The sequence below is a fragment of the Danio aesculapii genome, chromosome 4 (assembly GCF_903798145.1).
Source record: "Danio aesculapii chromosome 4, fDanAes4.1, whole genome shotgun sequence".
Classification (NCBI taxonomy): domain Eukaryota; kingdom Metazoa; phylum Chordata; class Actinopteri; order Cypriniformes; family Danionidae; genus Danio; species Danio aesculapii.
This window is the reverse complement of record NC_079438.1, coordinates 45,239,752-45,267,048: the sequence shown is the minus strand read 5'-3', so window position 1 is coordinate 45,267,048 and position 27,297 is coordinate 45,239,752. Positions and strand designations below refer to the sequence as shown.

The window sequence follows — 27,297 nt, the reverse complement described above, 5'->3', positions numbered from 1 at the left end:
GGCAGTTTCTCAGTGCCATTGCTTTAGGCTTTTCAGTGTAGAACCATTAAAAATAACGAGCTTTCCTTCACCAAGGCGACCAAATAACTCCTCATCATAGCCGAGCACACAATCATTTTTACAAGAGCTTTTAATTTGAAGCTCAATCCAGTGAAAACTCCCTTTGGAAAGCACCTTGGCATTTTTATACGCCAAACATTATGTTAGGATTGTAGTTGATACATGAAAATAGCATCGAGAGAGCGTGTAATGAAAAGAGGCGAGGAGGGGAACAAAAAAAAAAACAAAACTTGTGAGTTGAATTGATTGTGTGTTTATTTCAGTTGGCCGTGTCTCTCTCTGAAATGTTAAAACACTGGAAACATTGCCTCCAACAATTGCTCTCGCTGCCTGTCAGTTGTTGATAATTTAGCTAGTGGTTTCCACAGATCAATACGTTTGCCTTGCGGAGTGACAGCCAGCAGATTTGTGTACCACGTTTACTGTCATCACAGAGAAAATGTAGGACACTGGGATGTGGGAGTGAATTTGATCAAAACCGAGACGAAATGTCCCATATTTCACCTCAAAATGTTTCTAAATTATATATTATTTAACAATATATAGTATTACACTGAAAAAGAAATGATTCATTGGATTTACTAAATAGTTTTAGGGTAAGTGGTTGCAAACAATTGATATGGGTTGAATTTAAATTAAATATAAATTCAGCCCATATCAATTGTTTGCAACCACTTACCTTAAAAAAAAATTGTAAATCCAATGAATCATTTTTGTCAGTGTACATTTGCATATTACCAATTCCAGATTATCAATTACCAAAGTCAAAACCAAGTCTATGTTATATATGCATTAAAAAAATTCAGGAAAAGTTATGTAAATTAGGACCATGATTCCACATGGACATTATTTTTCTCTGAATGTACATCATATCAAAAGATTATACTTAGATTTCTATTCTAATTAGGTTCCAATAAGCCCAAATAGCAAAGAGAAATAAAAAAAATGCATGTAAAAAAACACCTTGGGCCTTAAGAGGTTAAATGTCACTTTAAGCTGTATAGAAGTGTCATGAAAAATATCTAATAAAATATTATTTACTGTCATCATGGCAAAATTATTATTATTATTTATAAGAAACATTTAAAATATGTCAAAAACATGTCAGGCTAAATAATTACTCCTGCTGTCTATTAGTTACAAGTAGTTTTCTTCTGGAGGTAATTTCCCCCTCCTAAACTTAATTAAATAGGCTTAACTTGCAAAAAATATCGTAAAAACTGTATAACAGAAAATCTTTGCAGGTTTAAAACTGTGACTTTTCCAATCCACAGTAAACCTTGAAACCGGTTTTCATCCCATGGCTAGTTTAAAGTAATATATTGTCTGAGTTGGTGGTGTATATTATGATACTAAAACCTTGTAATAAGCTGCCAGTACACTTTCTGTAATTTATCTATTTATTATTACTTAAACATTATACTATTTTAGACTACTAAAATGTCAATAAAAGTCACTTTATTAAACTGTAAAGTTACATTTTCAACATCAAAAGTCGACAGAGCAGAGATCAACATCCCATAATGCATTTCAAAACCATAAATAAATGGAAAACACAGAAACTGTTAATTAACAGATTTTTTTGGTGTAAAATATACATTTCATATAATATGCTTTAAGTTATGTAATTGTTTCTATTTTTGTATAATATTTTATTCTGTTTAATGAGAATTTGAGGGGAAAAATTTGCTCTTTAATTATTATATTAAGTGAAAATGACAATTTTATGAGATATACATATTTTTTTCTTTCCTTTCTCTCTCTCTCCATCTCTATTCCCTTTTTTCTTTCAGGCTGAAATATGACCCAAGAAATTTCTGTGTGAGATTCATGCGTGAAGTTCAACACACCACTCCAGAAAAGCTTTGAAGATTTGTTAACTTTATTGCTCAATTTCAGCCAAACCTCGCAAATCTCATAAAGCTACAAAAAAAAGAGGAGACGACTCTGGGGTCCTAATGTCAACAACCGAACTCTTGTGAAAACAAAACACAGAGCATTGTTTTCCAGCTCCAAGCTATTAAACATCCAGACCAAAATGGAGACTGTGCTTGCTCCTCTGTTGCTTACCACAGCTGACACTGAGGTATAAACAACATACCCCATCCTGACAGATTTAAACAGTGACCACCATAGCCGAGGCACACAAAACCCACCGCTATCTGCAGCCAAACATTTTCTGGATGTGGTCGAAGCTGGAGTGCCAGAATACAACAATTTAAATGACTGGGAACGAAACATTACAGGCCAGTCTCTTAATCAAGACCTTATATTATGTCCGTTGGGGTTTTATACTGTAATTTAAAGGTGGTTAACAGTAATATTAATGCATACATTGATTCTTAGTGAATTGAGGCCATAAGTAACACATCTGAGATACATAAAATATCTAAACTGAAAAACAGATTCAGACAGGGAGACACATGAGCGCTTGTTTAAAAGGGCTTTGGAGGCCACGAGGCTGTTTACATTTCTTATGAATGAGAGCCTGTTTTTTTTTCACACTTCTCGACTCGACTGACCATAGAACAGGTCGAAGCTGCTCCTTTAGACGTGTACTAAGGAAAATCACTAGAGAAACTTTTCTTGTAATAGATTGTAAATTAAGCATCTGGATTAGCTTACTGTTCATTATTCTTTTCTACACAGTTGCTGCCATCTGATGGACAAAGAGATGAAACACGCCTATAATGACCCAAAAAGCCTGAACTGCAATTTAGGATTAAGATTACAATGTCAAAAGAAATAATATATAAGCCTGTGTGTTGGTTTAACAGATAAAACACTGTTATAGACTTGAATAACTGACTTTAATCCCATTGCTTCTATCAAATCAAGGCAATTCACTTCATATCAGGGTTTCTGCACGTTCAAGACATTTTTGAGACCATTATGAATGAAATTTTAGACTTATTAACGGCTAAATGCTAGGGATTTTTTTTTTTAATCAAATATCGCAGTTAGAAAAGATTTTCACTTGCCACAAAACATTATTAGGCTTTAATACATTTAATAATACAAAAATAATGATTTTGTTAGATTTTTTTTTATTAATTTTCAAATATATCTATTTACAAACCTTATAACCCTTACCAAGAGTAGAACAAAACAGCTGTCAGTTACTGCAGTCTACAATAATAATATTAATTTAAGAATAAAAATATAGGTCAGATCAGTATCCTCAGCAGTAAATAAATGGAGAACTTTTAAGCAAATGTTAATGTAAGGAAAGTAATTAAATGCTATTTTTAAATAAAAGGTTTTATTGAGAGGCATTGTTGGTGATTGTATGACTATTAAAGGTCAGATTGGGTAGCTATACATGAAAAAGCAACATTAAGACCTGATTAAAGTAGACTTAGGATCTACAACACAACATTTCAGTAGATTTAAGAGTTTTTAACTTTTAAGGACTTTTATTAAAGTCTTTTTAAGACTTTGTAGATACCCTGCTTATAAAACTGTAAATGAAATGTCATCCAAAATAACTTTTAATCCCACATACTCAGTGGTCCAGAGGTTAAATTGTTAGCTTTAAATCTTGGAAACAAGTTCGAGCAAAATGACTTGCGTTCGAATCATTCTTAAGCTTGTATTAAATAAACACATCCTACAATGATATCCTTCTTATTAAACAGACCCAGTGGTTTGGAGGATATGATACCGACTATTTATCAGGAAGATCCGGGTTCTATTCTCACAATAGCTTCTGTTACTTTCGGATACAACAAACAGCTACTATAGCTGTGGGTGATTGATTGGTTGTTTATCATCTGTGAAGCAATAGGTTCAAGTTCCAAACAAAACAGTATTATTCGAACCATATATACGAATAGTATTCTTGTTTTGCTGTTTAAATTAAATTATACTGTCACGTAAAAACAAACAGACACGTACTAGTCTGTCACGTGCCATTTTCTGTCTAGCTCTTATAATAATAACTCAAAACTCACGCAAAATAAGCACGTATAACTGCATTTGTCTTCTGCGCTACTGCGCCTTTAAGAGCGCGACCACGTGTTGCGGAAAAACTGACAACAACAACAGCACGCGTGTGAGTAAAGAAATTCTACAACAAAACTACATTTTGTAGAAATTATGTTTTCTTTCTGTTTTTACAAAGCACGAGCCGTTGCAATATTATTTCGACTGTTTATTTAATATAATAATCGTAACGTTAACAGCAGCAAATCGAAAGATTTAATTATATATATACAAACAACATGTATATCCAAGTTAATAAACAAATAAAATGATCGATTGCCTTTAATCACTAAGGTTTTTAATCGCACAGGACTCGATAATGGAGAGAAACACTCTCTCCTGCTTTATATCAGACCATGTAGGCTTCAATGGAACCTTAAAAAACTCACCTCAAGACTTTGCTGTTATTGCGATCGACACCAATGGACAACTTGTCAACAGTGTAAATACTAAAGAAGAAAGACCTTGTCAAGCTATTACAGGGATTGATAAATTAATACCATCTAAACCAGATGACACTGACAGTTTAATTCAGGATTGCTTTGATCTGAATCTAATACTGGGTCCCAGCGTGAACAGGGAATTGGAGCATTTTACTAATAAACTGAAAGTGAAACCCTGTTCAGATGATCAAGAAAAGGTGGAACTTTTCCTGATAAACACATGAGAGCTGTGGTCCACAGAGCGGTTTGATTCAACTTCCCCTTCCTCCAGACGCTGACCAACCAGTCTGAGATCCGGGTCAGAGAAGATCCAGACTTCCAGGAGCTCGCCGGTTTGGCCTCTGAAGGGGAAGCTGAGGACTTTTTCAGGTTTATTGATGCCAAAACCTGGTTTTGTGTTAACCTTCCTGCCCAATGACAGCAAGGAGAACCAGACGTCAGGTCATCATTTTGTTAGCTGGCATTTTGGGAAGCTTGTTGGAACCAAGAGCTTTGTGGACCAGCAAAAGACTTGCATTACGGCGAGACTAAGGGAGAGAGGCAAACAAGCCAAGAAGACAACGATGGCAGACCGTCAAATGCTGGAGGAGTTCTTTTGTTGCCCTTACTTACCAGGCCATGGTGGTGAAAAACATCTCTCCAGAGTGGTAAACAGACCCATGATTGTTTTTTTTTTTCTTTTACTTCTAATCTTTTTTTAAGAGTATATATTGACGAGGGCTTACTTAAAGAGCCTCCAACTAAAAAGCTTTAAATTTTAGTCTAAAAAAATGTAACCAAAAAATAAAAAAACAAGTTTCATTCTCTGTGTATTATGTGTATGCATATGTACACTTTACATTCACTTTGACAAATTTTCTAAAATATTTATTTGCTTTCTAAAACTAAAATCGTCAAATTAATTGCAAAGTATTTATTCTGTCTCATCAACAAGAAGCAATGTGCAGGAAAAAGGAAATGAATAACAGTTTAAGTTTTTAAAGATAAGACTGGGATGGGGTCTTTGGGTTCCTAAATGTAAGTCCTCATCATGGTAAACGTCTTTACATTTGTAGATATGCTTATAGAGATTTGCATATAAACAGATTTCTCTGTCAGGTTGCTGGAGAAAGGCTCAGAGTTTGAGAGGAGGGGAATGCAGATCTCTCATGTCCGTCCTGCATTTGAAGCTCTTGAGCTTGGGAGACTGTTGAGAAATCACTTTGAGCTGGTCATGAGAGACCTGAAGCATCATGGGAAACATGGTCTTGCAGAGCTGCCACAGCTTATAGAGGAAGCAGTGAAAAATGTGAAGGTAAATGTGTGTATGTTCACCGGCACAAAAATGTACACATAGAACTGCAAAAGTTTTTCTTCATTTTACAGAACAAAGGCTTTGTGAATTATTACGGTCCTCAGCGGTTTGGAAGTGGATCGTGTGTCCAAGTAGGCCAAATACCGACTCCAAAAACTGGGCTTTAAGCCTGTTCAGGGGGATCTGGTTTCGGCTGAGTCTGTAAAAGGGCTCAAAGATGCCACAGAGGAGCTCAGCGCTCCACAGGTAAGGGCCTTGATTTAGTTACTGCTAAATAATAGCCGGAGACTGTTTGTAACTTTGTGTTTTGTTTAAATTGGGTAAAATAAATCACTGGACTGATATACTTTTTTAAAACAAGCATACACTATATTCAGTGTAAATTTTAGGCTAATAATATCTTAACATTTACTCCAAAATATTTGTAAGAAAAAAAAATTTAAATATAAATGAAGCATGCAAAAATCTTTCAAATATTATATTAGAGTATGTATACTTAAATGTATTTATGTAGTACGTTTGTACATTTGTATTATTGTTTCTTTTCATTATTTGTGGTATTTCCATTCATTTAATTTGACTCATGTTCATTTGTTTAATTGTCTTCATTTTCTGAGCTGTAGATCCATGTTGTGACTTCAGATGAGGAGAAGAATGAGGTTCTCATCCCAGGATGTTATCGACCGCTGCTCGCTAAGCCACTGAACATCACATATAGCCTGCAGACGAGTTCATCAGACGAGTCTAACACACACTGTCTGTCACTAAACTTTGACCTGGAGGCGTCCTGCTACGCTACTGTGTGTCTTGGAGAGATTATGAAGACTAATCTTTCATAGGTTACTCAATGGCACTGATTAAAAGTGTTTACAGACTAAAAAACATCAAATATGAGGAGCTGTATTCTTAATAAAAAGTTTATTTACAATTGTCATGATGATTGTGTTTTTTACCTTACCTGGGACAATATTCCACTCATTTGTTTGTGAATGAGCTGTAATTTCAGCACTGAGCACTAGATGTCTCTCTCAGGTCCAGCTCAGAAGCAGTTGATCAGACTGACATGAGGACTGATGAACCATAAAGGATCTGCCAGCTGTGTTCAATGAATCACAAGCTCATCTAGAAGTGATTGAAAAATTAGGACAGAAATATCAGCCTGTACATCTGTAAAGGCTTATGAGGCAATTCATGGTTCAAGAAATGAAAACATCCTAAAGTTACAACAAAAAGAACATTATTTTTATAATATTTCAAAGTCCTCATTCAAACGTCACGTTTAAATTCCACAATGTTTGTCTAAATGTAACGTCAAGCTCAATAATTCAACATAAAGTGATTAAAAGTTTTTCAAATCCACTTCTGCTCATCCACTAAATATTGTACATAAACTCCTAATAAACAAATGAATGAGAGGAGTTTCAAATGCAACAATAGTGGTCTATAAGAGGCAGCTGTGGCCTAATGGTTAGGGATTTGGACTTGTAATCGAAGGGTTGCATGCTCAATCCCGGCAGGGCTTAGATCAATCAAAAGCAGGTTTCAGTATGGGTAATCATACTTGATGATACTCCACTTCATATATGTGTGTTATAAAACAGACAAACACAAATAAAACAAAACTGTGTCCTAAACAAGTCTCTGACTCAATAGCTCTGCAAGAGTGGGGTTTGAACCCGGGTCTCAAAGATTTAAAGCTTGATGTGTTAATAGTTGAGCTACTGAAGCTGTGAAGGCAAAAACAGTTTATAATGAGCATTTGTTGTTAGTTTTATAAACCTGTAAATGCTGTTTCAGAAAGCTGTCTATAAAAGAGACGTTCAAAACATAGGGTGAAACTGAGACTTAGTGGCTTAGTGGTAAAATCTTTGAGCTTTCAACTTGGAGACCCATGTTCAAATCCCACTGATGCAAGTGCTTAACTAAAAACTAAAAGTTTTTGGTCAAATAAATTAAATCTTTCAACAAAACCCTGTCCAAAACCACATAAAGCCAACAGATTCAATAGTTTAGTGGTAAAATCTTTGAGTTTTCATCTTGGAGATCCGGGTTCTAATCCCACTATTGCCGGTGTTTAATTCAGAAAACTAACATTTTTTAGTCAAATAAACAAATTTTCGATCAAAACCAGCTCCAGAAGCACTGCAAGACTCCAGATTCAATGGCTCAGTGTTAAGACCACTGAGCTCTCATCTTGGAGACCCGGGTTCAAATCCCACTATTGCTTTTATAAAATTCCTATACAGCTGATAAAACTGCAAAAAGAACGACTTAAAACATCACTAAGCCTGTGGCTCAGTGTGAGATTACTCAGTTATTGCACTTAACAGTATGGGTTCAAATCCCGCAGTTACTGTCTTCTTTCTTTCTTAATCAAACTCAGAATAATGTATCACTAAATTAACTGAAAAAGAAGTTTCAAACTCCAGAGCTTCGGTGGCTCAGGAGATAAAGCACTAGGCTTTCATCTTGGAGACCCGAGTTCAAACCTCACTATTGCTTTGGTTAAATTGCCATCATTAAACAAAACAAAATGAGCCAAAAAGCAGGTGCCAATGTGAAAGCCAGGATGGCACTACTGGCTATACCCGTTGGTTGCGGACAAGGTTACGGTGAGTCGTGGGTACGAAACCCACCTCAGGTGTGTGGAGTACACCAAAGGAAATACCTGGGGCGGTATGACAGAACAGAGGGCGGAGCAGCAGGCGGAAACCAAAGGCTCACACAGTGAAACACGGACCAGATTACAAACGTACCATGGCGGTAAGGCAAAACACGGACAATCCTGGGGCAGTAAGACAAAGCAGTGACGGCTCGGACACACCTGGAGCGGTAATACAGTAAAGTAGGCTGAACTGAGAGGCGGGACAAGGAGAGAGAGAGGCGGCACAAGGAGAGAGAGGCGGAGCAGAGGGGAGAGAGAGGTGGAGCAGAGGGAAGAGAAGGCGGAGCAAAAAATGAAAAAGAGGAAAGTTTTTTTTTTTTTTTTGGAAAAACCTCTTTTTTTGGCAAAAATTCCTCAAACTACTATCAGCGTGGTGATTTGATCCCTGGTCTGCTGTGTCAGGCTTGGATCTCTAACCGAGAGCTCTGACCACTAGACCACCAGTTTCTCATACTAACAACTGTTCGTTTGTTTTATTTAAAGATACAACTCCTCCACAGGTTTATTAAAAAAAAAAAAGGGAAAATTGGATAAAACATTCATGTTTAAAGTAAAACTACATATTTTCATTTTAAACCTGTTCAATTATTTAATGTAATTACAAATAAAGGGTCTAAAATAATTACAATTAATTGAACGACTTTATTAAAATATTATTATTATAATACTTAAATACTTAAAATTACTTAAAGACATATTCAGAATTTAAAAGTGTAAAACATGACAACTGACGAATTAATCTCACTATAGACTGTTAAAAGTTCTATACTGAATCATGGGAATAAATAGCATTATATAGAAAGTTATATTATTATTTTAGATCTATTTCAGTACTTGCATGTCTATTTGGTTATTTTCATGCAGTAAAATCCATGTCAAGCATTCAAGGCTATGTATATTACATGATTTTATATCTATATAAATATTTACTTCTATATTTAGTTTTTTTTAGTACCATTTATAAGATGATTTACAAGAAGAAGAGAGTATTACCACATAACACAATCAAATGGTAACTAGTTTACAGTGCTTAGTTTAATTTTAACCAATGCAGTTGCGTAGATGAGGAAAAGTGTACAATATAAACATGTATCATTATATATATTAAAGTTTAAAACATGAAACTGGACGCACAAATCATTAATTCTGGATGAATCATAACCGGAAGCTTAAAAAATAAAGATGTAATGATGCTGTCATGCAGATGAAAACATGAATTCATTAGACTGCATTCAAAAACAAACAGCACTACTGCTTAATATTATTATTCTACATGATAAACTTTACAGGAATCACCTCAATACAAACGCAATTAGCGATTAAATGCAAATTAAGCATTGCTATATAATCTTTTAACGACAGAAGTGTAGAGTTACTTACAGGTGATGGAGTGTCCAGCATTCCTGCACTTCATCCGGGGATAGTCGCGTGTTTTTGCCTGAAGGGCTGAAATGTGTGCTGATAAATGACATTTAAAGGCTCTCACTGACTGTCACCTGCAGGAAATTTACTTTTATATCTTCAAAACGGTCAGAAAGCTTTGTTTTGACTGTGGTCAAGCGTCGTGTTGTTTACAGAGCAAAAGGTGAGTCTCGTGCTGAACGTGAGGTCTCTTGCGCCTCTAGCGGAGCGGAAGAAGAACTGCACACTTTCTACAGGACAGACTGAAAATAACTTCCTGTTATCGACTGTCATTAAATATCTAGCTTGAATAGGCCCTCCTGCATATGACTAAATGTGTTTAGTGACTAACATTTTTTTGCTTAGTACGTAAATAAATAAATAAATAAATAAACAAACATTCTATCAGTTATTGTATCTGCAGGGTCCCTCTTGTGGTCATCAAGTGTATCGATCTTCAAGCAGAAGTGGCTGTCTGCTTTGCTCTGCTGCAGGTGAGTGTGCACCAATTATTTCTTCTTTATTTCTGAACGAATCTGTCAGTTTTTCGAGCATCTGAATTAATAGATGAACGTAGAAACTATCGGTAAAATATTGGTTCAGTAATGAGCTCTCAGAGGAACTGGGGTAATGGAGGTCGCTAAATGGCCAGTGTTTAGAAAGTCATCTGGACAAACACAAACAACACGAGACACAAGATCTTCAACACTCCTTTTGGGTGGTTTGATTATTGTTGGAGTGTTGTGATTGACTTTTTTATACCCACATAAACATTGTTTTGTTTGGTTTATTTATTTTTCGTTGTTTTGTTTCATTGCTTTCGATTGACTCAAAGCGGCAAAATGTTGTGGCAATAATCTTGACTGGGGCTCATCTGCTAAAATAAATAGAGGGAGAGAGAGAGAGAGAGAGAGAGAGAGAGAAAGAGAGTTGTTGAACACTGTTCTGTCATCAGCATGTGGTGTTTTGAGCACTTCTGTCTGTTTGCAAAGCAGCTTTTCAAGAAGAACATCATTCACACACATTATTATTTCTGTAAATTCTGTATAACAGATGATATTTAAAAGTTTAATTATGTAAAATGTTATCATTAATTAATTTAGTTTATTTTATTATTCATTTTGTTTTATTGTCTATAAAAATGTAATATAAAAATGCTTAGACTTGAGTTAAAATGTCTATGACGTGTGTTTGTTTTAAAGGTCACCAATGTAAGTATCAGTGTAAGTGTAGTCTATATGCAAGAGTCAGCCATGGTCAAACACAGGTTAGTTGAAGTGAAGTCGTAATGGATAAACTCAAAGACCACAAGAGAGAACTGAAGCTCACCTGCTGTTGATGTTAGTGGAAGATAAGTTAGATAGGAAGTAAGGTAATGTCGATTTTTTTTTTTGTGCTGGTCCTGACCAGCTTAAACCAGCAACAAAACCTAAACCTTATCAACATATGATTTTTCAGCAGAGGTGATAGATAACATTGTTACATTATTTTTTTCTCTCTCATAAATATATAATATTTATCACAAATAAATAAATAAATAAATAAAATCACCGTCTGGATGAGATCTCATTGTAACAACAGGCCCGTAGCCAGGCAGTGTTCAAGTGGTTCGAAAGATCCACCCCCCACTGATAAAGGGTCCAGTATTGTAACATACATGAGCTCATTTGTCTTATTTTGACCGCTACGCCATCTTAAATTGTAAAAATAAATCATCAACGAAGGCCTCCACTAAATGCAAACTATTATTTTAACATTAACATCCAGCTGTGCAAGAACACATATAATATGACAAAAGTGAAGTCATCTTTCACTATCTTTATATTTTATGCACTGCATAGGAGAAGACTTGATCATCCCAGTCAATCTAAATGAAAGAAATCTTTCCAAATAAAGCTGTTCAAATCATCTGCTGAAATTATATCATTATCGCAATATATATATATCGCAGCAAAACAAAATATCACCATGTCAAATTTTCCCAATATCATGCAGCCCATGTTTCTACTGTTGATAGAAATTCACACATAATAATATCTGCAGGTTGTATAATGCCGTTTGTCATAGAAACAAAACGACTATGCTAAAAATAATCAATCATAATTGCAACAATTATCAGAGTAAAAAATGTCATCTATGCCAGCATCTTGTGCATCAAAACAAACATTTTATATTGTTATTTTACAAACACAAAAGAAGGTATTTTGAGGAAAGTTGGAAACCTGTAACCATCGACTTCCATAGGAGGAAAAACAAATGAAGACGATGATTACAGGTTTTCAGCTTTCTTCAAAATATCTTCTTTTGTGTTTGAAACAAGTGAAGGGTGAGTAAATTGTAGGGATGGTTTACAATTTAACCCAAAGAATGACCAGTCTGTCAGATGAAGAAGAGCCGGAGTCAGAGTTTCAAATAAATAAATAAAGTTTACTGAAGATAGTTGCAGTTTCATCAGCAGAAGCCAGCTTCAACACTCACAATGAGTTCCTATGCCGCTCTGCTTACAATCACCAATCAATAACAATTATACTCTCACATAACGTCATTAACTGCATCACACATATTGGTGTTCTAACCTGATTGGTTAAAACACAGATAGACTAGGAAAATTTCCACGTGGGGTTCGTGCGTACAATTCTGAACAATATCTTAAGCATAAACGTCAGACATCCACTAGACTGTTTAGAGCTGACTCCAGACCTGTGAAACGGATCCACATTCAAATAGAACACACACACTTAAAGTATAATCTGTTTCTTACCCAAGCATGAGTGTATTCTCAGCCGTCTGTATCAAAACTGGTTAAAAACCGGTATAATCTACATTCAGGCAGTGATATCCTTACTACACAAAGTCTATCTTGAATAAAAAGTAGAATCACTTTAAAAGAATTAAACATAAAAAGAGCAAAATCACTTTAGACATTTTAGATAGTATCAACTTATAGAAATAACAATAGAGACAGGCAAATGCACTGAACATTCTTACATAGAGCAGTGTGTTAACTTATTCATTAGTTAAAATCATTTCAAAGTTAAATACTCATTAAATAATCATATTTAATAAAGATAATGAGAAACAGGATGATGCAAAAAGGATCCGAATCCTTCAAAATGATGACAGATTCTTCAGTTTTAGCTGTGGTGTGGGTGATCTAAAACTGTTTCTATTCACTGTGTTGTGATTTATGAAGTTACTCCTGAAATATATGTGTCAGTGTGTGAAGATTTCTCACTTGTGTTTGTGTTGTTCAACATGTCGGTTACCATCATTTTCTTTTTGGAGGGTCACTCCTCTAGAAAGGGAAGAGTGAGAACCAAAACAACTGGGAAAGAGACGGCGGAGTGTTTTAATTTTTTTGCAGGCAAAAGCAGAAGCCCTTCTGGACACAGTTCTGGAGCTCAGGGAGAGACACCACCGTCCTGTTCTCAAACACACCACAGCATTCGCTCATTGTAGAGATGTGGAGCCTGTGCCATGAAGCCAGATTAGTGGCTAGCCAGTTCAGTTTCAGTTAATTTGCATAAAATCTGGGTTTTAGGTACCATGAAGGAGCTTAGCTCTGCTCGGCTGCTCCATGATACCAACAAAGAGTGATTGAAGTCCAGCTACTTTCATGTTACCTAAAACTAGAACTGTACAATATCTTGTTTCAGCATCGTTATCACAATCTGCAAATCTGCAATAGTCACATCACAGGATCTTCTATGTTGAGTCGGGATTGTGATTAACCAGAGAACAGAGTTCAGTTCAGAACAGTTTAACCCTCACTGAGTGAAAGATTTTTCAGGCCTGCATTAGACAATGTAAGATTTCAAGTGAATTTAAACCATTTGGGCGCTAGAAATGATCAAATGTGTAGCTTCAACAAAGAATAATTGCATTGAATTATTTCTACAGTGAAGACTAAAGTAGTCAACATTTGAAGTGTATCAGAAAAGTGTTTCAAAATGTTCCTAAGACCAGACGAGATGTTGTTAAACAGTTTGAGGACCACTTTAATGAAAGGTTTTCACCTTATAAAGTGATATTTTACATTTGATCTTTTAATTTCTGTCCCTCAGTACTGTTAGACTCTCCAGAAAGCCATAAAGCACTGTTTATATCATTTGTATATTTCTTCTATTTTATTAATTTCTGCTTGTTGTATGTTTATTATATTTTATGCAGATTCACTCTCGATAAAATCATCACAATCAACATTTCTCCAAATTCAAATTATTATTCATATTGTGAAATTATATTCCTATTGCAGTATATATCGCAGAAAAACTAAATATCGCAATGTCAGTTTTTCCCAATATCCTGCAGCCCTACATAAAACCCAGAACTTGTGCAAACTAAACTGAAAGTGAACCGTCTAACCAGCTAATCCAGCTTCACACTACAGGCCCCTGACTGGACTGCTGATGTGTTTATTTTAATGACTCTTAGGACAGTGGTTCAGTTCAGCTTTGATTTGAGAGACTAAACTGATGTGGCAAGAAAACATTATTCCATGTAGTAAAACAAGAGATCTGAGTTATACAGCATCATAAAAATGGTCAGTAAAATATATTATCAAAGTAAAAAATATCAATAATTCAATAGTTTAAAAAAATGTTGATGTTTTAATTATTATCTGTGTCACAAGCAATGCAGCACATCAGTCTGGATGTTTCAAGTGATGCTGAAGGCCTTGATTAGCTGCTGCTGCGTTTTTAATCAGGGCTGAAGTATTGACGCCTTTCTGTTATTGTTCAAGCACACTTATTGAATAAAAAATCAGGGTTGCAGCTAAACTCAGGAGAGCGGCTCAGCAGGATCAGGGAATTGGAGTATTTTACTAATAAACTGGAAGTGAAACCCTCTTCAGATGATCAGGAAAAGGTGGAACTGTTGTTGGGAACTTTTCCTGATAAACACATGAGTGCTGTGGTCCAAGATCTCTCCTAAGCGGTAAATGATTTTCCCAATATTTGTTATTTTTTTCTTTTACTTCATCTAATTATTTCGGTATTTTAATGTGATTATGAAGTACTTGGAAAGAGCCACAAGATGGTGCCAGAACTTATTTTTTTAATAGCAGAGTGTATATTGCAAAATATTCATAGTGATGAGGGTTTACTTAAAGAGCCTTTGAGTACAAAGCTTTAAATATTAGTCTAACAATTTCAACAAAATAAAAAACTAGTTTCATTCTATGTGTATTGTGTGTATGCATTTGTACACTTTACATTCACTTTGACCAATTTGGTAAAATATCAATTTGCTTTCTAAAACTTAAATCATCAAATTTATTGCAAAGTATTTATTCTGTCTCATCAATGAGAAGCAATGTGGAGAAAAGGATGTGAACAACAGTGCCTGAAAGATAAGATGGGGATGGAGTCGTTGTGGGATCCTAAAATTGGAGTGTGTAAAGTTAGAATGTGCGCATGTTCAGCAGCATTTCATGAAGAAATGTACACACAGAACTACAAAAATATGACTTTATTTTCCAGAACAATGGCTTTGTGAATTATTACGGTCCTCAGCGGTTTGGAAGTGGATCGTGTGTCCAAGCAGATCAAGTAGGGCTTGCGCTGTTGAAGGAGAATATGGTAATAGAGTCATTTCCCTTGATCAGTTATATGTGATGCTCCGGCTTTTGTTAGAAACACTGTGTTTGAGCAGGAGGCTTCAGTTAAGCTGTTCTTCACCCCAGAGGATGACGATGACCTCCAGAACAAGGCTAAACGTCATTTTCTTCACACAGGTGAGGGCTGGGATTTCTGATAGCTAAAATAGTTGTAGTTCAGCCATAGATGTATATTTGATCATCAAACCTTTATTTATAAAGCACAATTAAACACAACTGATGTTGAGCAATGTGCTGTACAAAATAGATGAACATTAAGCTAAAACATATTATTGGTGATTTCTCAACACATGCTGATCATTGTTGCTTAATTTATTTCAGTTTCAGTGCATCCAAGAACTACTAACTGTTCTCTTTGTTCAGGGAATGCCAAGGAGAGCTTGGCACTGATGCCAGCGTATAAAGCCAGAGAGCGTCTCATGCTGCGGGCGCTCCACCGGTGCGGCAGTGGACGGGAGGGTTGCACCCGTGGCTGGCTCAGTTTACCCCACAGCATGAGGGTCTTCTACCTTCACTCCTACTGCAGCAGAGTGTGGAACCAATTATATAGACCAATTATATACTGTTCAGGGCGATCTGGTTTTGGCTGAGTCTGAAAAGGGTCTCAAAGATGCCACAAAGGTGAGGTCACAGGTAAGGGCCTTGATTTAGTTACTGCTAAATAATAGCCAGGAATGGTTTGTGTTTTGTTTGAATTGGGTAAAATAAATCATAGAAATGATATAATTTTTTTAAATAAACACACACTATATTCAGTGTAAATTTAAGGCTAATAATATCCTAACATTTATCCTGAAATACAATTTTAAGAAACATTTGTTTTATTATTTAAGTCTACTTTATAAAGAAGTATTTAAAAAAAGAATATATAAATTAAACATGCATAAATCTCTTTCAAATATTTTATTAAAGAAGAGTGGGTGTACATAAATGCATGCATGTAGTATGTTTGTACATTTGTATTATTATTTCTTGTTCTTATTTGTGGAATTTCATTAATTTTCATTTGTTTTCTGTGCTGTAGATCCATGTTGTGACTTCAGATGAGGAGGAGAATGAGGTTTTCTCATTAGATCAGGTACTGTTTCAGATGTCTTTATTTGCTCTGTATGTCTACAGTAACTCTTACCCATCAGTCTCTTACTGTGTCTCTGTGGTTTTTCATCCAGGTGATTCTTCCTATGCCAGGAAATAGTGTCAAGTATCTAGAAAACCTTTTGGGTCAATGGTATCAAGACCGATTGGCTCAGGACGGTTTAGAGTGCTGCCGATTCAGAGTGACTCCCCTTAAACTCAACGTTCCTGGATGTTATCGACCGCTGCTCGCTAAGCCACAGAACATCACATATAGCCTGCAGACGAGTTCATCAGACGAGTCTAACACACACGGTCTGTCACTAAACTTTGACCTGGAGGCGTCCTGCTACGCTACTGTGTGTCTCGGAGAGATTATGAAGACTAATCTTTCATAGGTTACTCAATGGCACTGATTAAAGCTGTTTACAGACTAAAAAACATCAAATATGAGGAGCTGTATTCTTAATAAAAAGTTTATTTACAATTGTCATGATGATTGTGTTTTTTACCTTACCTGGGACAATATTCCACTCATTTGTTTGTGAATGAGCTGTAATTTCAGCATTGAGCACTAGATGTCTCTCTCAGGTCCAGCTCAGAAGCAGTTGATCAGACTGACATGAGGACTGATGAACCATAAAGGATCTGCCAGCTGTGTTCAATGAATCACAAGCTCATCTAGAAGTGATTGAAAAATTAGGACAGAAATATCAGCCTGTACATCTGTAAAGGCTTATGAGGCAATTCATGGTTCAAGAAATGAAAACAGATCCTAAAGTTACAACAAAAAGAACATTATTTTTATAATATTTCAAAGTCCTCATTCAAACGTCACGTTTAAATTCCACAATGTTTGTCTAAATGTAACGTCAAGCTCAATAATTCAACATAAAGTGATTAAAAGTGGTTCAAATCCACTTCTGCTCATCCACTAAATATTGTACATAAACTCCTAATAAACAAATGAATGAGAGGAGTTTCAAATGCAACAATAGTGGTCTATAAGGGGCAGCTGTGGCCTAATGGTTAGGGATTTGGACTTGTAATCGAAGGGTTGCATGCTCAATCCCGGCTTAGATCAATCAAAAGCAGGTTTGAGTATGGTTAATCATACTTGATGAAACTCCACTTCATATATGTGTGTTATAAAACAGACAAACACAAATAAAACAAAACTGTGCCCTAAACAACTCTTAGTCTCAATATCTATGCAAGAGTGGGATTTGAACCCGGGTCTCAAAGATTTAAAATTTGATGTGTTAATACTTGAGCTACTGAAGCTGTGAGCTTCATATATATTATAATGAGCATTTGTTGTTAGTTTTATAAACCTGTAAATGCTGTTTCAGAAAGCTGTCTATAAAAGAGACGTTCAAAACATAGGGTGAAACTGAGACTTAGTGGCTTAGTGGTAAAATATTTGAGCTTTCAACTTGGAGACCCATGTTCAAATCCCACTGATGCAAGTGCTTAACTAAAAACTAAAAGTTTTTGGTCAAAAAAATTAAATCTTTCAACAAAATCCTGTCCAAAACCACATAAAGCCAACAGATTCAATAGTTTAGTGGTAAAATCTTTGATCTTTTCTCTTAAGAGTCCCGGTTTCAAATCCCACTATTGCAAATGTTTAACTCTGTGAGGTAAAAATTTTTAGTCATATAAACTAAAGCTTACAACAAAAAGCTGTCCAAACTCTTCCTGAGCTCACAGATTCAATGGCCCGATGGTAAAATCTTTAAGTTTTCATCTTGGAGATCCGGGTTCTAATCCCACTATTGCCAGTGTTTGATTCAGAAAACTAAAATTTTTTAGTCAAATAAACAAATTTTTGATCAAAACCAGCTCCAGAAGCACTGCAAGACTCCAGATTCAATGGCTCAGTGTTAAGACAACTGAACTTTCATCTTGGAGACCCGGGTTCAAATCCCACTATTGCTTTTATAAAATTCCTATACAGCTGATAAAACTGCAAAAAGAACAACTAAAAACATCATTAAGCCTGTGGCTCAGTGGGAGAATACTCAGTTATTGCACTTAAGAGTATGGGTTCAAATCCCGCAGTTACTATCTTCTTTCTTTCTTATAAACTCAGAATAGTGTATCACTAAATTAACTGAAAAAGAAGTTTCAAACTCCAGAGCTTCGGTGGCTCAGGAGATAAAGCACTAGACTTTCATCTTGGAGACCCGAGTTCAAACCTCACTATTACTTTGGTTAAATTGCCATCATTAAACAAAACAAAATGAGCCAAAAAGCAGGTGTCAATGTGAAAGCCAGGATGGCACTACTGGCTATACCCGTTGGTTGCGGACAAGGTTACGGTGAGTCGTGGGTTCGAAACCCACCTCAGGTGTGTGGAGTACACCAAAGGAAATACCTGGGGCGGTATGACAGAACAGAGGGCGGAGCAGAAGGCGGAAACCAAAGGCTCACGAGCACACAGTGAAACACGGACCAGATTACAAACATACCTGTGGCGGTAAGGCAAACGCACGGACAATCCTGGGGCAGTAAGACAAAGCAGTGACGGCTCGGACACACCTGGAGCGGTAATACAGTAAAGTAGGCTGAACTGAGAGGCGGGACAAGGAGAGAGAGAGGCGGCACAAGGGGAAAGAGTGGCGGGACAAGGAGAGAGAGAGGCGGAGCAGAGAGAAGAGAAGGCGGAGCAAGAAAAAGAAAAAGAGAAAAGTTTTTTTTTTTTTGGAAAAACCTCTTTTTTTGCAAAAATTCCTCAAACTACTATCAGCGTGGTGATTTGATCCCTGGTCTGCTGTGTCAGGCTTGGATCTCTAACCGAGAGGTCTGACCACTAGACCACCAGTTTCTCATACTAACAACTGTTCGTTTGTTTTATTTAAAGATACAACTCCTCCACAGGTTTATAAAAAAAAAAAAGGGAAAATTGGATAAAACATTCATGTTTAAAGTAAAACTACATATTTTCATTTTAAACCTGTTCAATTATTTAATGTAATTACAAATAAAGGGTCTAAAAATAATTACAGTTAATTGAACGACTTTAATAAAATATTATTATTATAATACTTAAATACTTAAAATTACTTAAAGACATATTCAGAATTTAAAAGTGTAAAACATGACAACTGACGAATTAATCTCACTATAGACTGTTAAAAGTTCTATACTGAATCATGGGAATAAATAGCATTATATAGAAAGTTATATTATTATTTTAGATCTATTTCAGTACTTGCATGTCTATTTTGTTATTTTCATGCAGTGAAATCCATGTCAAGCATTCAAGGCTATGTATATTACATGATTTTATATCTATATAAATATTTATTTCTATATTTAGTTTTTTAGTACCATTTATAAGATGATTTACAAGAAGAAGAGAGTATTACCACATAACACAATCAAATGGTAACTAGTTTACAGTGCTTAGTTTAATTTTAACCAATGCAGTTGCGTAGATGAGGAAAAGTGTACAATATAAACATGTATCATTATATATATTAAAGTTTAAAACATGAAACTGGACACACAAATCATTAATTCTGGATGAATCATAACCGGAAGCTTAAAAAATAAAGATGTAATGATGCTGTCATGCAGATGAAAACATGAATTCATTAGACTGCATACAAAAACAAACAGCACTATTGCTTAATATTATTATTCTACGTGATAAACTTTACAGGAATCACCTCAATACAAACGCCATTAACGATTAAATGCAAATTAAGCATTGCTATATAATCTTTTAACGACAGAAGTGTAGAGTTACTTACAGGTGATGGAGTGTCCAGCATTCCTGCACTTCATCCGGGGATAGTCGCGTGTTTTTGCCTGAAGGGCTGAAATGTGTGCTGATAAATGACATTTAAAGGCTCTCACTGACTGTCACCTGCAGGAAATTTACTTTTATATCTTCAAAACGGTCAGAAAGCTTTGTTTTGATTGTGGTCAAGCGTCGTGTTGTTTACAGAGCCAAAGGTGAGTCTCGTGCTGAACGTGAGGTCTCTTGCGCCTCTAGCGGAGCGGAAGAAGAACAGCACACTTTCTACAGGACAGACTGAAAATAACTTCCTGTTATCGACTGTCATTAAATATCTAGCTTGGCCCTCCTGCATATGAGTAAATGTGTTTAGTGAATAACATTTTTTTTTGCTTAGTACGTAAATAAATAAATAAACAAACAAATATTCTATCACTCATTGTTTCTGCAGGGTCCCTCTTGTGGTCATCAAGTGTATCAATCTTCAAGCAGAAGTGGCTGTCTGCTTTGCTCTGCTGCAGGTGAGTGTGCACCAATTATTTCTTCTTTATTTCTGAACGAATCTGTCAGTTTTTCGAGCATCTGAATTAATAGATGAACGTAGAAACTATCGGTAAAATATTGGTTCAGTAATGAGCTCTCAGAGGAACTGGGGTAATGGAGGTCGCTAAATGGCCAGTGTTTAGAAAGTCATCTGGACAAACACAAACAACACGAGACACAAGATCTTCAGCACTCCTTTTGGGTGGTTTGATTATTGTTGGAGTGTTGTGATTGACTTTTTTGTACCCACATAAACATTGTTTTGTTTGGTTTATTTATTTTTCGTTGTTTTGTTTCATTGCTTTCGATTGACTCAAAGCTGAAAAATGTTGTGGCAATAATCTTGACTGGGGCTCATCTGCTTAAATAAATAGAGAGAGAGAGGGAGAGAGAGAGAGAGAGAGAGAAAGAGAGTTGTTGAACACTGTTCTGTCACCAGCATGTGGTGTTTTGAGCACTTCTGTCTGTTTGCAAAGCAGCTTTTCAAGAAGAACATCATTCACACACATTATTATTTCTGTAAATTCTGTTGAACAGATGATATTTAAAAGTTTAATTATGTAAAATGTTATCATTAATTAATTTAGTTTATTTTATTATTCGTTTTGTTTTATTGTCTATAAAAATGTAATATAAAAATGCTTAGACTTGAGTTAAAATGTCTATGACGTGTGTTTGTTTTAAAGGTCACCAATGTAAGTATCAGTGTAAGTGTAGTCTATATGCAATAGTCAGCCATAGTCAAACACAGGTTAGTTGAAGTGAAGTCGTAATGGATAAACTCAAAGACCACAAGAGGGAACTGAAGCTCACCTGCTGTTGATGTTAGTGGAAGATAAGTTAGATAGGAAGTAAGGTAATGTAGATTTTTTTGTGCTGGTCCTGACCAGCTTAAACCAGCAACAAAACCTAAACCTTGTCAACATATGATTTTTCAGCAGAGGTGATAGATAACATTGTTACATTATTATTTCTCTCTCATAAATATATAATATTTATCACAAATAAATAAATAAAATCACCGCCTGGATGAGATCTCATTGTAACAACAGGCCCGTAGCCAGGCGGTGTTCAAGTGGTTCGAAAGATCCACCCCCCACTGATAAAGGGTCCAGTATTGTAACATACATGAGCTCATTTGTCTTATTTTGACCGCTGTGCCATCTTAAATTGTAAAAATAACCCATCAACGAAGGCCTCCACTAAATGCAAACTATTATTTTAACATTAACATCCAGCTGTGCAAGAACACATATAATATGACAAAAGTGAAGTCATCTTTCACTATCTTTATATTTTATGCACTGCATAGGAGAAGACTTGATCATCCCAGTCAATCTAAATTAAAGAAATCTTTCCAAATAAAGCTGTTCAAATCATCCGCTGAAATTATATCATTATCGCAATATATATATCGCAGCTAAACAAAATATCACCATGTCAAATTTTCCCAATATCATGCAGCCCTAGTTTCTACTGTTGATAGAAATTCACACATAATAATATCTGCAGGTTGTATAATGCCGTTTGTCATAGAAACAAAACGACTATGCTAAAAATAATCAATCATAATTGCAACAATTATCAGAGTAAAAAATGTCATCTATGCCAGCATCTTGTGCATCAAAACAAACATTTTATATTGTTATTTTACTTTGACTGATATTGAGAGCAGATGAATGTATAGTGGGAGATGATGCAAGCGCTAACAGGACATTTTACAATGCTTAGAGGGATAGTTTATCCAAAAATGAACATTTACTCTACTTACTTTCCCTCAGGCTGTTCCAAACACAAAAGAAGGTATTTTGAGGAAAGTTGGAAACCTGTAACCATCGACTTCCATAGGAGGAAAAACAAATGAAGTCGATGATTACAGGTTTTCAGCTTTCTACAAAATATCTTCTTTTGTGTTTGAAACAAGTGAAGGGTGAGTAAATTGTAGAGATGGTTTGCAGTTTAACCCAAAGAATGACCAGTCTGTCAGATGAAAAAGAGCCGGAGTCAGAGTTTCAAATAAATAAATAAAGTTTACTGAAGATAGTTGCAGTTTCATCAGCAGAAGCCAGCTTCAACACTCACAATGAGTTCCTATGGCGCTCTGCTTACAATCACCAATCAATAACAATTATACTCTCACATAACGTCATTAACTGCATCACACATATTGGTGTTCTAACCTGATTGGTTAAAACACAGATAGACTAGGAAAATTTCTAGCAAAATCACTTTAGACATTTTAGATAGTATCAACTAAATAACAATAGAGACAGTTGCTTCCAGTCTTCAGCCCTCAGTTCCACTCGAGGTCTCTGTGACCTCTGACCTAGTTTGGTGGCTCCTAAAAAAGTTACACAGAGACAGGCAAATGCACTGAACATTCTTACATAGAGCAGTGTGTTAACTTATTCATTAGTTAAAATCATTTCAAAGTTAAATACTCATTAAATAATCATATTTAATAAAGATAATGAGAAACAGGATGATGCAAAAAGGATCCGAATCCTTCAAAATGATGACAGATTCTTCAGTTTTAGCTGTGGTGTGGGTGATCTAAAACTGTTTCTATTCACTGTGTTGTGATTTATGAAGTTACTCCTGAAATATATGTGTCAGTGTGTGAAGATTTCTCACTTGTGTTTGTGTTGTTCAACATGTCGGTTACCATCATTTTCTTTTTGGAGGGTCACTCCTCTAGAAAGGGAAGAGTGAGAACCAAAACAACTGGGGAAGAGACGGCGGAGCGTTTTTATTTTTTTTGCAGGCAAAAGCAGAAGCCCTTCTGGACACAGTTCTGGAGCTCAGGGAGAGACACCACCGTCCTGTTCTCAAACACACCACAGCATTCGCTCATTGTAGAGATGTAGAGCCTGTGCCATGAAGCCAGATTAGTGGCTAGCCAGTTCAGTTTCAGTTAATTTGCATAAAATCTGGGTTTTAGGTACCATGAAGGAGCTTAGCTCTGCTCGACTGCTCCATGATACCAACAAAGAGTGATTGAAGTCCAGCTACTTTCATGTTACCTAAAACTAGAACTGTACAATATCTTGTTTCAGCATCGATATCACAATCTGCAAATCTGCAATAGTCACATCACAGGATCTTCTATGTTGAGTCGGGATTGTGATTAACCAGAGAACAGAGTTCAGTTCAGAACAGTTTAACCCTCACTGAGTGAAAGATTTTTCAGGCCAAATTAGACAATGTAAGATTTCAAGTGAATTTAAACCATTTGGGCTCTAGAAATGATCAAATGTGTAGCTTCAACAAAGAATAATTGCATTGAATTATTTCTACAGTGAAGACTAAAGTAGTCAACATTTGAAGTGTATCAGAAAAGTGTTTCAAAATGTTCCTAAAACCAGACGAGATGTTGTTAAACAGTTTGAGGACCACTTTAATGAAAGGTTTTCACCTTATAAAGTGATATTTTACATTTGATCTTTTAATTTCTGTCCCTCAGTACTGTTAGACTCCAATAAATATTCCATGTATTAAAACAAGAGATCTGAGTTATACAGCTTCATAAAAATGATCAGTAAAATATTTTATCAAACTCCTAATGATAACACATACATGTCTGGAGCTTCTAGTGATGCTGAAGGCCTTGATTAGCTGCTGCTGCTGTTTTTAATCAGGGCTGAAGTATAAAGAAGAATTTCTGATACATTATAAGACATTCAGAGAGATGAAAGGTCAAAAAGCAAGATATTTATATACTTTATTAGAAGATTTAGGATCGATATTTAGAGAACTTCAAATCCCCTGATGCTTATTCATCATTTATTTCAGTTGTTTTTATTATTGTATTTATTAATATGTATATTTGTGTATTGTTATTATTATTAATGTGAAAGGACAGACTGTGATTGTAAATTGATTGTTATTTCAGTCTTTTGGGTAATTTAACAGTATTAATGCCTTTCTGTTATTGTTCAAGCACTCTTATTAAATAAAAAATCAGGGTTGCAGTTAAACTCAGGAGAGCGGCTCAGCAGGATTAGGGAATTGGAGCATTTTACTAATAAACTGAAAGTGAAACCCTGTTCAGATGATCAGGAAAAGGTGGAACTGTTCTTGGGAACTTTTCCTGATAAACACATGAGTGCTGTGGTCCAAGATCTCTCCTGAGCGGTAAATGATTTTCCCAATATTTGTTATTTTTTTCTTTTACTTCATCTAATTATTTCGGTATTTTAATGTGATTATGAAGTACTTGGAAAGAGCCACAAGATGGTGCCAGAACTTATTATTTTTTTAATTGCAGAGTGTATATTGCAAAATATTCATAGTGATGAGGGTTTACTTAAAGAGCCTCTGAGTACAAAGCTTTAAATATTAGTCTAACAATTTGAACAAAATAAAAAACTAGTTTCATTCTATGTGTATTGTGTGTATGCATTTGTACACTTTACATTCACTTTGACCAATTTGGTAAAATATCAATTTGCTTTCTAAAACTTAAATCATCAAATTTATTGCAAAGTATTTATTCTGTCTCATCAACAAGAAGCAATGTGGAGAAAAAGGATGTGAACAACAGTGCCTGAAAGATAAGATGGGGATGTGGGATCCTAAAATTGGAGTGTGTAAAGTTAGAATGTGCACATGTTCACCAGCATTTCATGAAGAAATGTACAAACAGAACTACAAAAATATGACTTTTTATTTTCCAGAACAAAGGCTTTGTGAATTATTACGGTCCTCAGCGGTTTGGAAGTGGATCGTGTGTCCAAGCAGATCAAGTAGGGCTTGCGCTGTTGAAGGAGAATATGGTAATAGAGTCATTTCCCTTGATCAGTTATATGTGATGCTCCGGCTTTTGTTAGAAACACTGTGTTTGAGCAGGAGGCTTCAGTTAAGCTGTTCTTCAACCCAGAGGATGACGATGACCTCCAGAACAAGGCTAAACGTCATTTTCTTCACACAGGTGAGGGCTGGTGAACTGATGTTGAGCAATGTGCTGTACAAAATAGATGAACATTAAGCTAAAACATATTATTGGTGATTTCTCAACACATGCTGATCATTGTTGCTTAATTTATTTCAGTTTCAGTGCATCCAAGAACTACTAACTGTTCTCTTTGTTCAGGAAATGCCAAGGAGAGCTTGGCACTGATGCCAGCTTATAAAGCCAGAGAGCGTCTCATGCTGCGGGCGCTCCACCGGTACGGCAGTGGACAGGAGGGTTGCACCCGTGGCTGGCTCAGTTTACCCCACAGCATGAGGGTCTTCTACCTTCACTCCTACTGCAGCAGAGTGTGGAACCAATTATATAGACCAATTATATACTGTTCAGGGCGATCTGGTTTTGGCTGAGTCTGAAAAGGGTCTCAAAGATGCCACAAAGGTGAGGTCACAGGTAAGGGCCTTGATTTAGTTACTGCTAAATAATAGCCAGGAATGGTTTGTGTTTTGTTTGAATTGGGTAAAATAAATCATAGAAATGATATAATTTTTTAAAATAAACACACACTATATTCAGTGTAAATTTAAGGCTAATAATATCCTAACATTTATCCTGAAATACAATTTTAAGAAACATTTGTTTTATTATTTGAGTAAAGAAGTATTTAAAAAAAGAATATAGAAATTAAACATGCATAAATGTCATTTTCATTTGTTTTCTGTGCTGTAGATCCATGTTGTGACTTCAGATGAGGAGAAGAATGAGGTTTTCTCATTAGACCAGGTACTGTTTCAGATGTCTTTATTTGCTCTGTATGTCTACAGTAACTCTTACCCATAAGTCTCTTACTGTGTCTCTGTGGTTTTTCATCCAGGTGATTCTTCCTATGCCAGGAAATAGTGTCAAGTATCTAGAAAACCTTTTGGGTCAATGGTATCAAGACCGATTGGCTCAGGGCGGTTTAGAGTGCTGCCGATTCAGAGTGACTCCCCTTAAACTCAACGTTCCTGGATGTTATCGACCGCTGCTCGCTAAGCCACAGAACATCACATATAGCCTGCAGACGAGTTCATCAGACGAGTCTAACACACACGGTCTGTCACTAAACTTTGACCTGGAGGCGTCCTGCTACGCTACTGTGTGTCTCGGAGAGATTATGAAGACTAATCTTTCATAGGTTACTCAATGGCACTGATTAAAGCTGTTTACAGACTAAAAAACATCAAATATGAGGAGCTGTATTCTTAATAAAAAGTTTATTTACAATTGTCATGATGATTGTGTTTTTTACCTTACCTGGGACAATATTCCACTCATTTGTTTGTGAATGAGCTGTAATTTCAGCATTGAGCACTAGATGTCTCTCTCAGGTCCAGCTCAGAAGCAGTTGATCAGACTGACATGAGGACTGATGAACCATAAAGGATCTGCCAGCTGTGTTCAATGAATCACAAGCTCATCTAGAAGTGATTGAAAAATTAGGACAGAAATATCAGCCTGTACATCTGTAAAGGCTTATGAGGCAATTCATGGTTCAAGAAATGAAAACAGATCCT

General features: G+C 35.8%; 2 long non-coding RNA genes and 1 pseudogene across 4 annotated transcripts; 1 reads left to right on the top strand and 2 right to left on the bottom strand.

Moving 5' to 3' along the window:
• The first annotated feature begins 3,924 nt into the window (after window positions 1-3,924).
• Window positions 3,925-26,998, top strand: LOC130223085 (pseudouridylate synthase PUS7L-like; annotated as a pseudogene).
• Window positions 6,683-10,265, bottom strand: LOC130223088 (uncharacterized). Its single transcript, XR_008836571.1, has 2 exons — window positions 9,827-10,265; window positions 6,683-6,903 (listed from the first exon to the last, which is right to left on the bottom strand). It is a non-coding gene; the product is annotated as an uncharacterized LOC130223088 (long non-coding RNA).
• LOC130223087 (uncharacterized) lies at window positions 12,254-20,541 on the bottom strand. Of its 3 annotated transcripts, none has more exons than XR_008836568.1 (4): window positions 20,303-20,541; window positions 19,016-19,116; window positions 17,059-17,222; window positions 12,254-15,701 (listed from the first exon to the last, which is right to left on the bottom strand). It is a non-coding gene; the product is annotated as an uncharacterized LOC130223087 (long non-coding RNA). The 3 variants fall into 3 exon arrangements; XR_008836570.1 differs by having other exon boundaries at window positions 12,254-15,411; window positions 20,303-20,539; XR_008836569.1 differs by lacking the exon at window positions 19,016-19,116 and having other exon boundaries at window positions 20,303-20,531.
• Window positions 26,999-27,297: the final 299 nt, after the last annotated feature.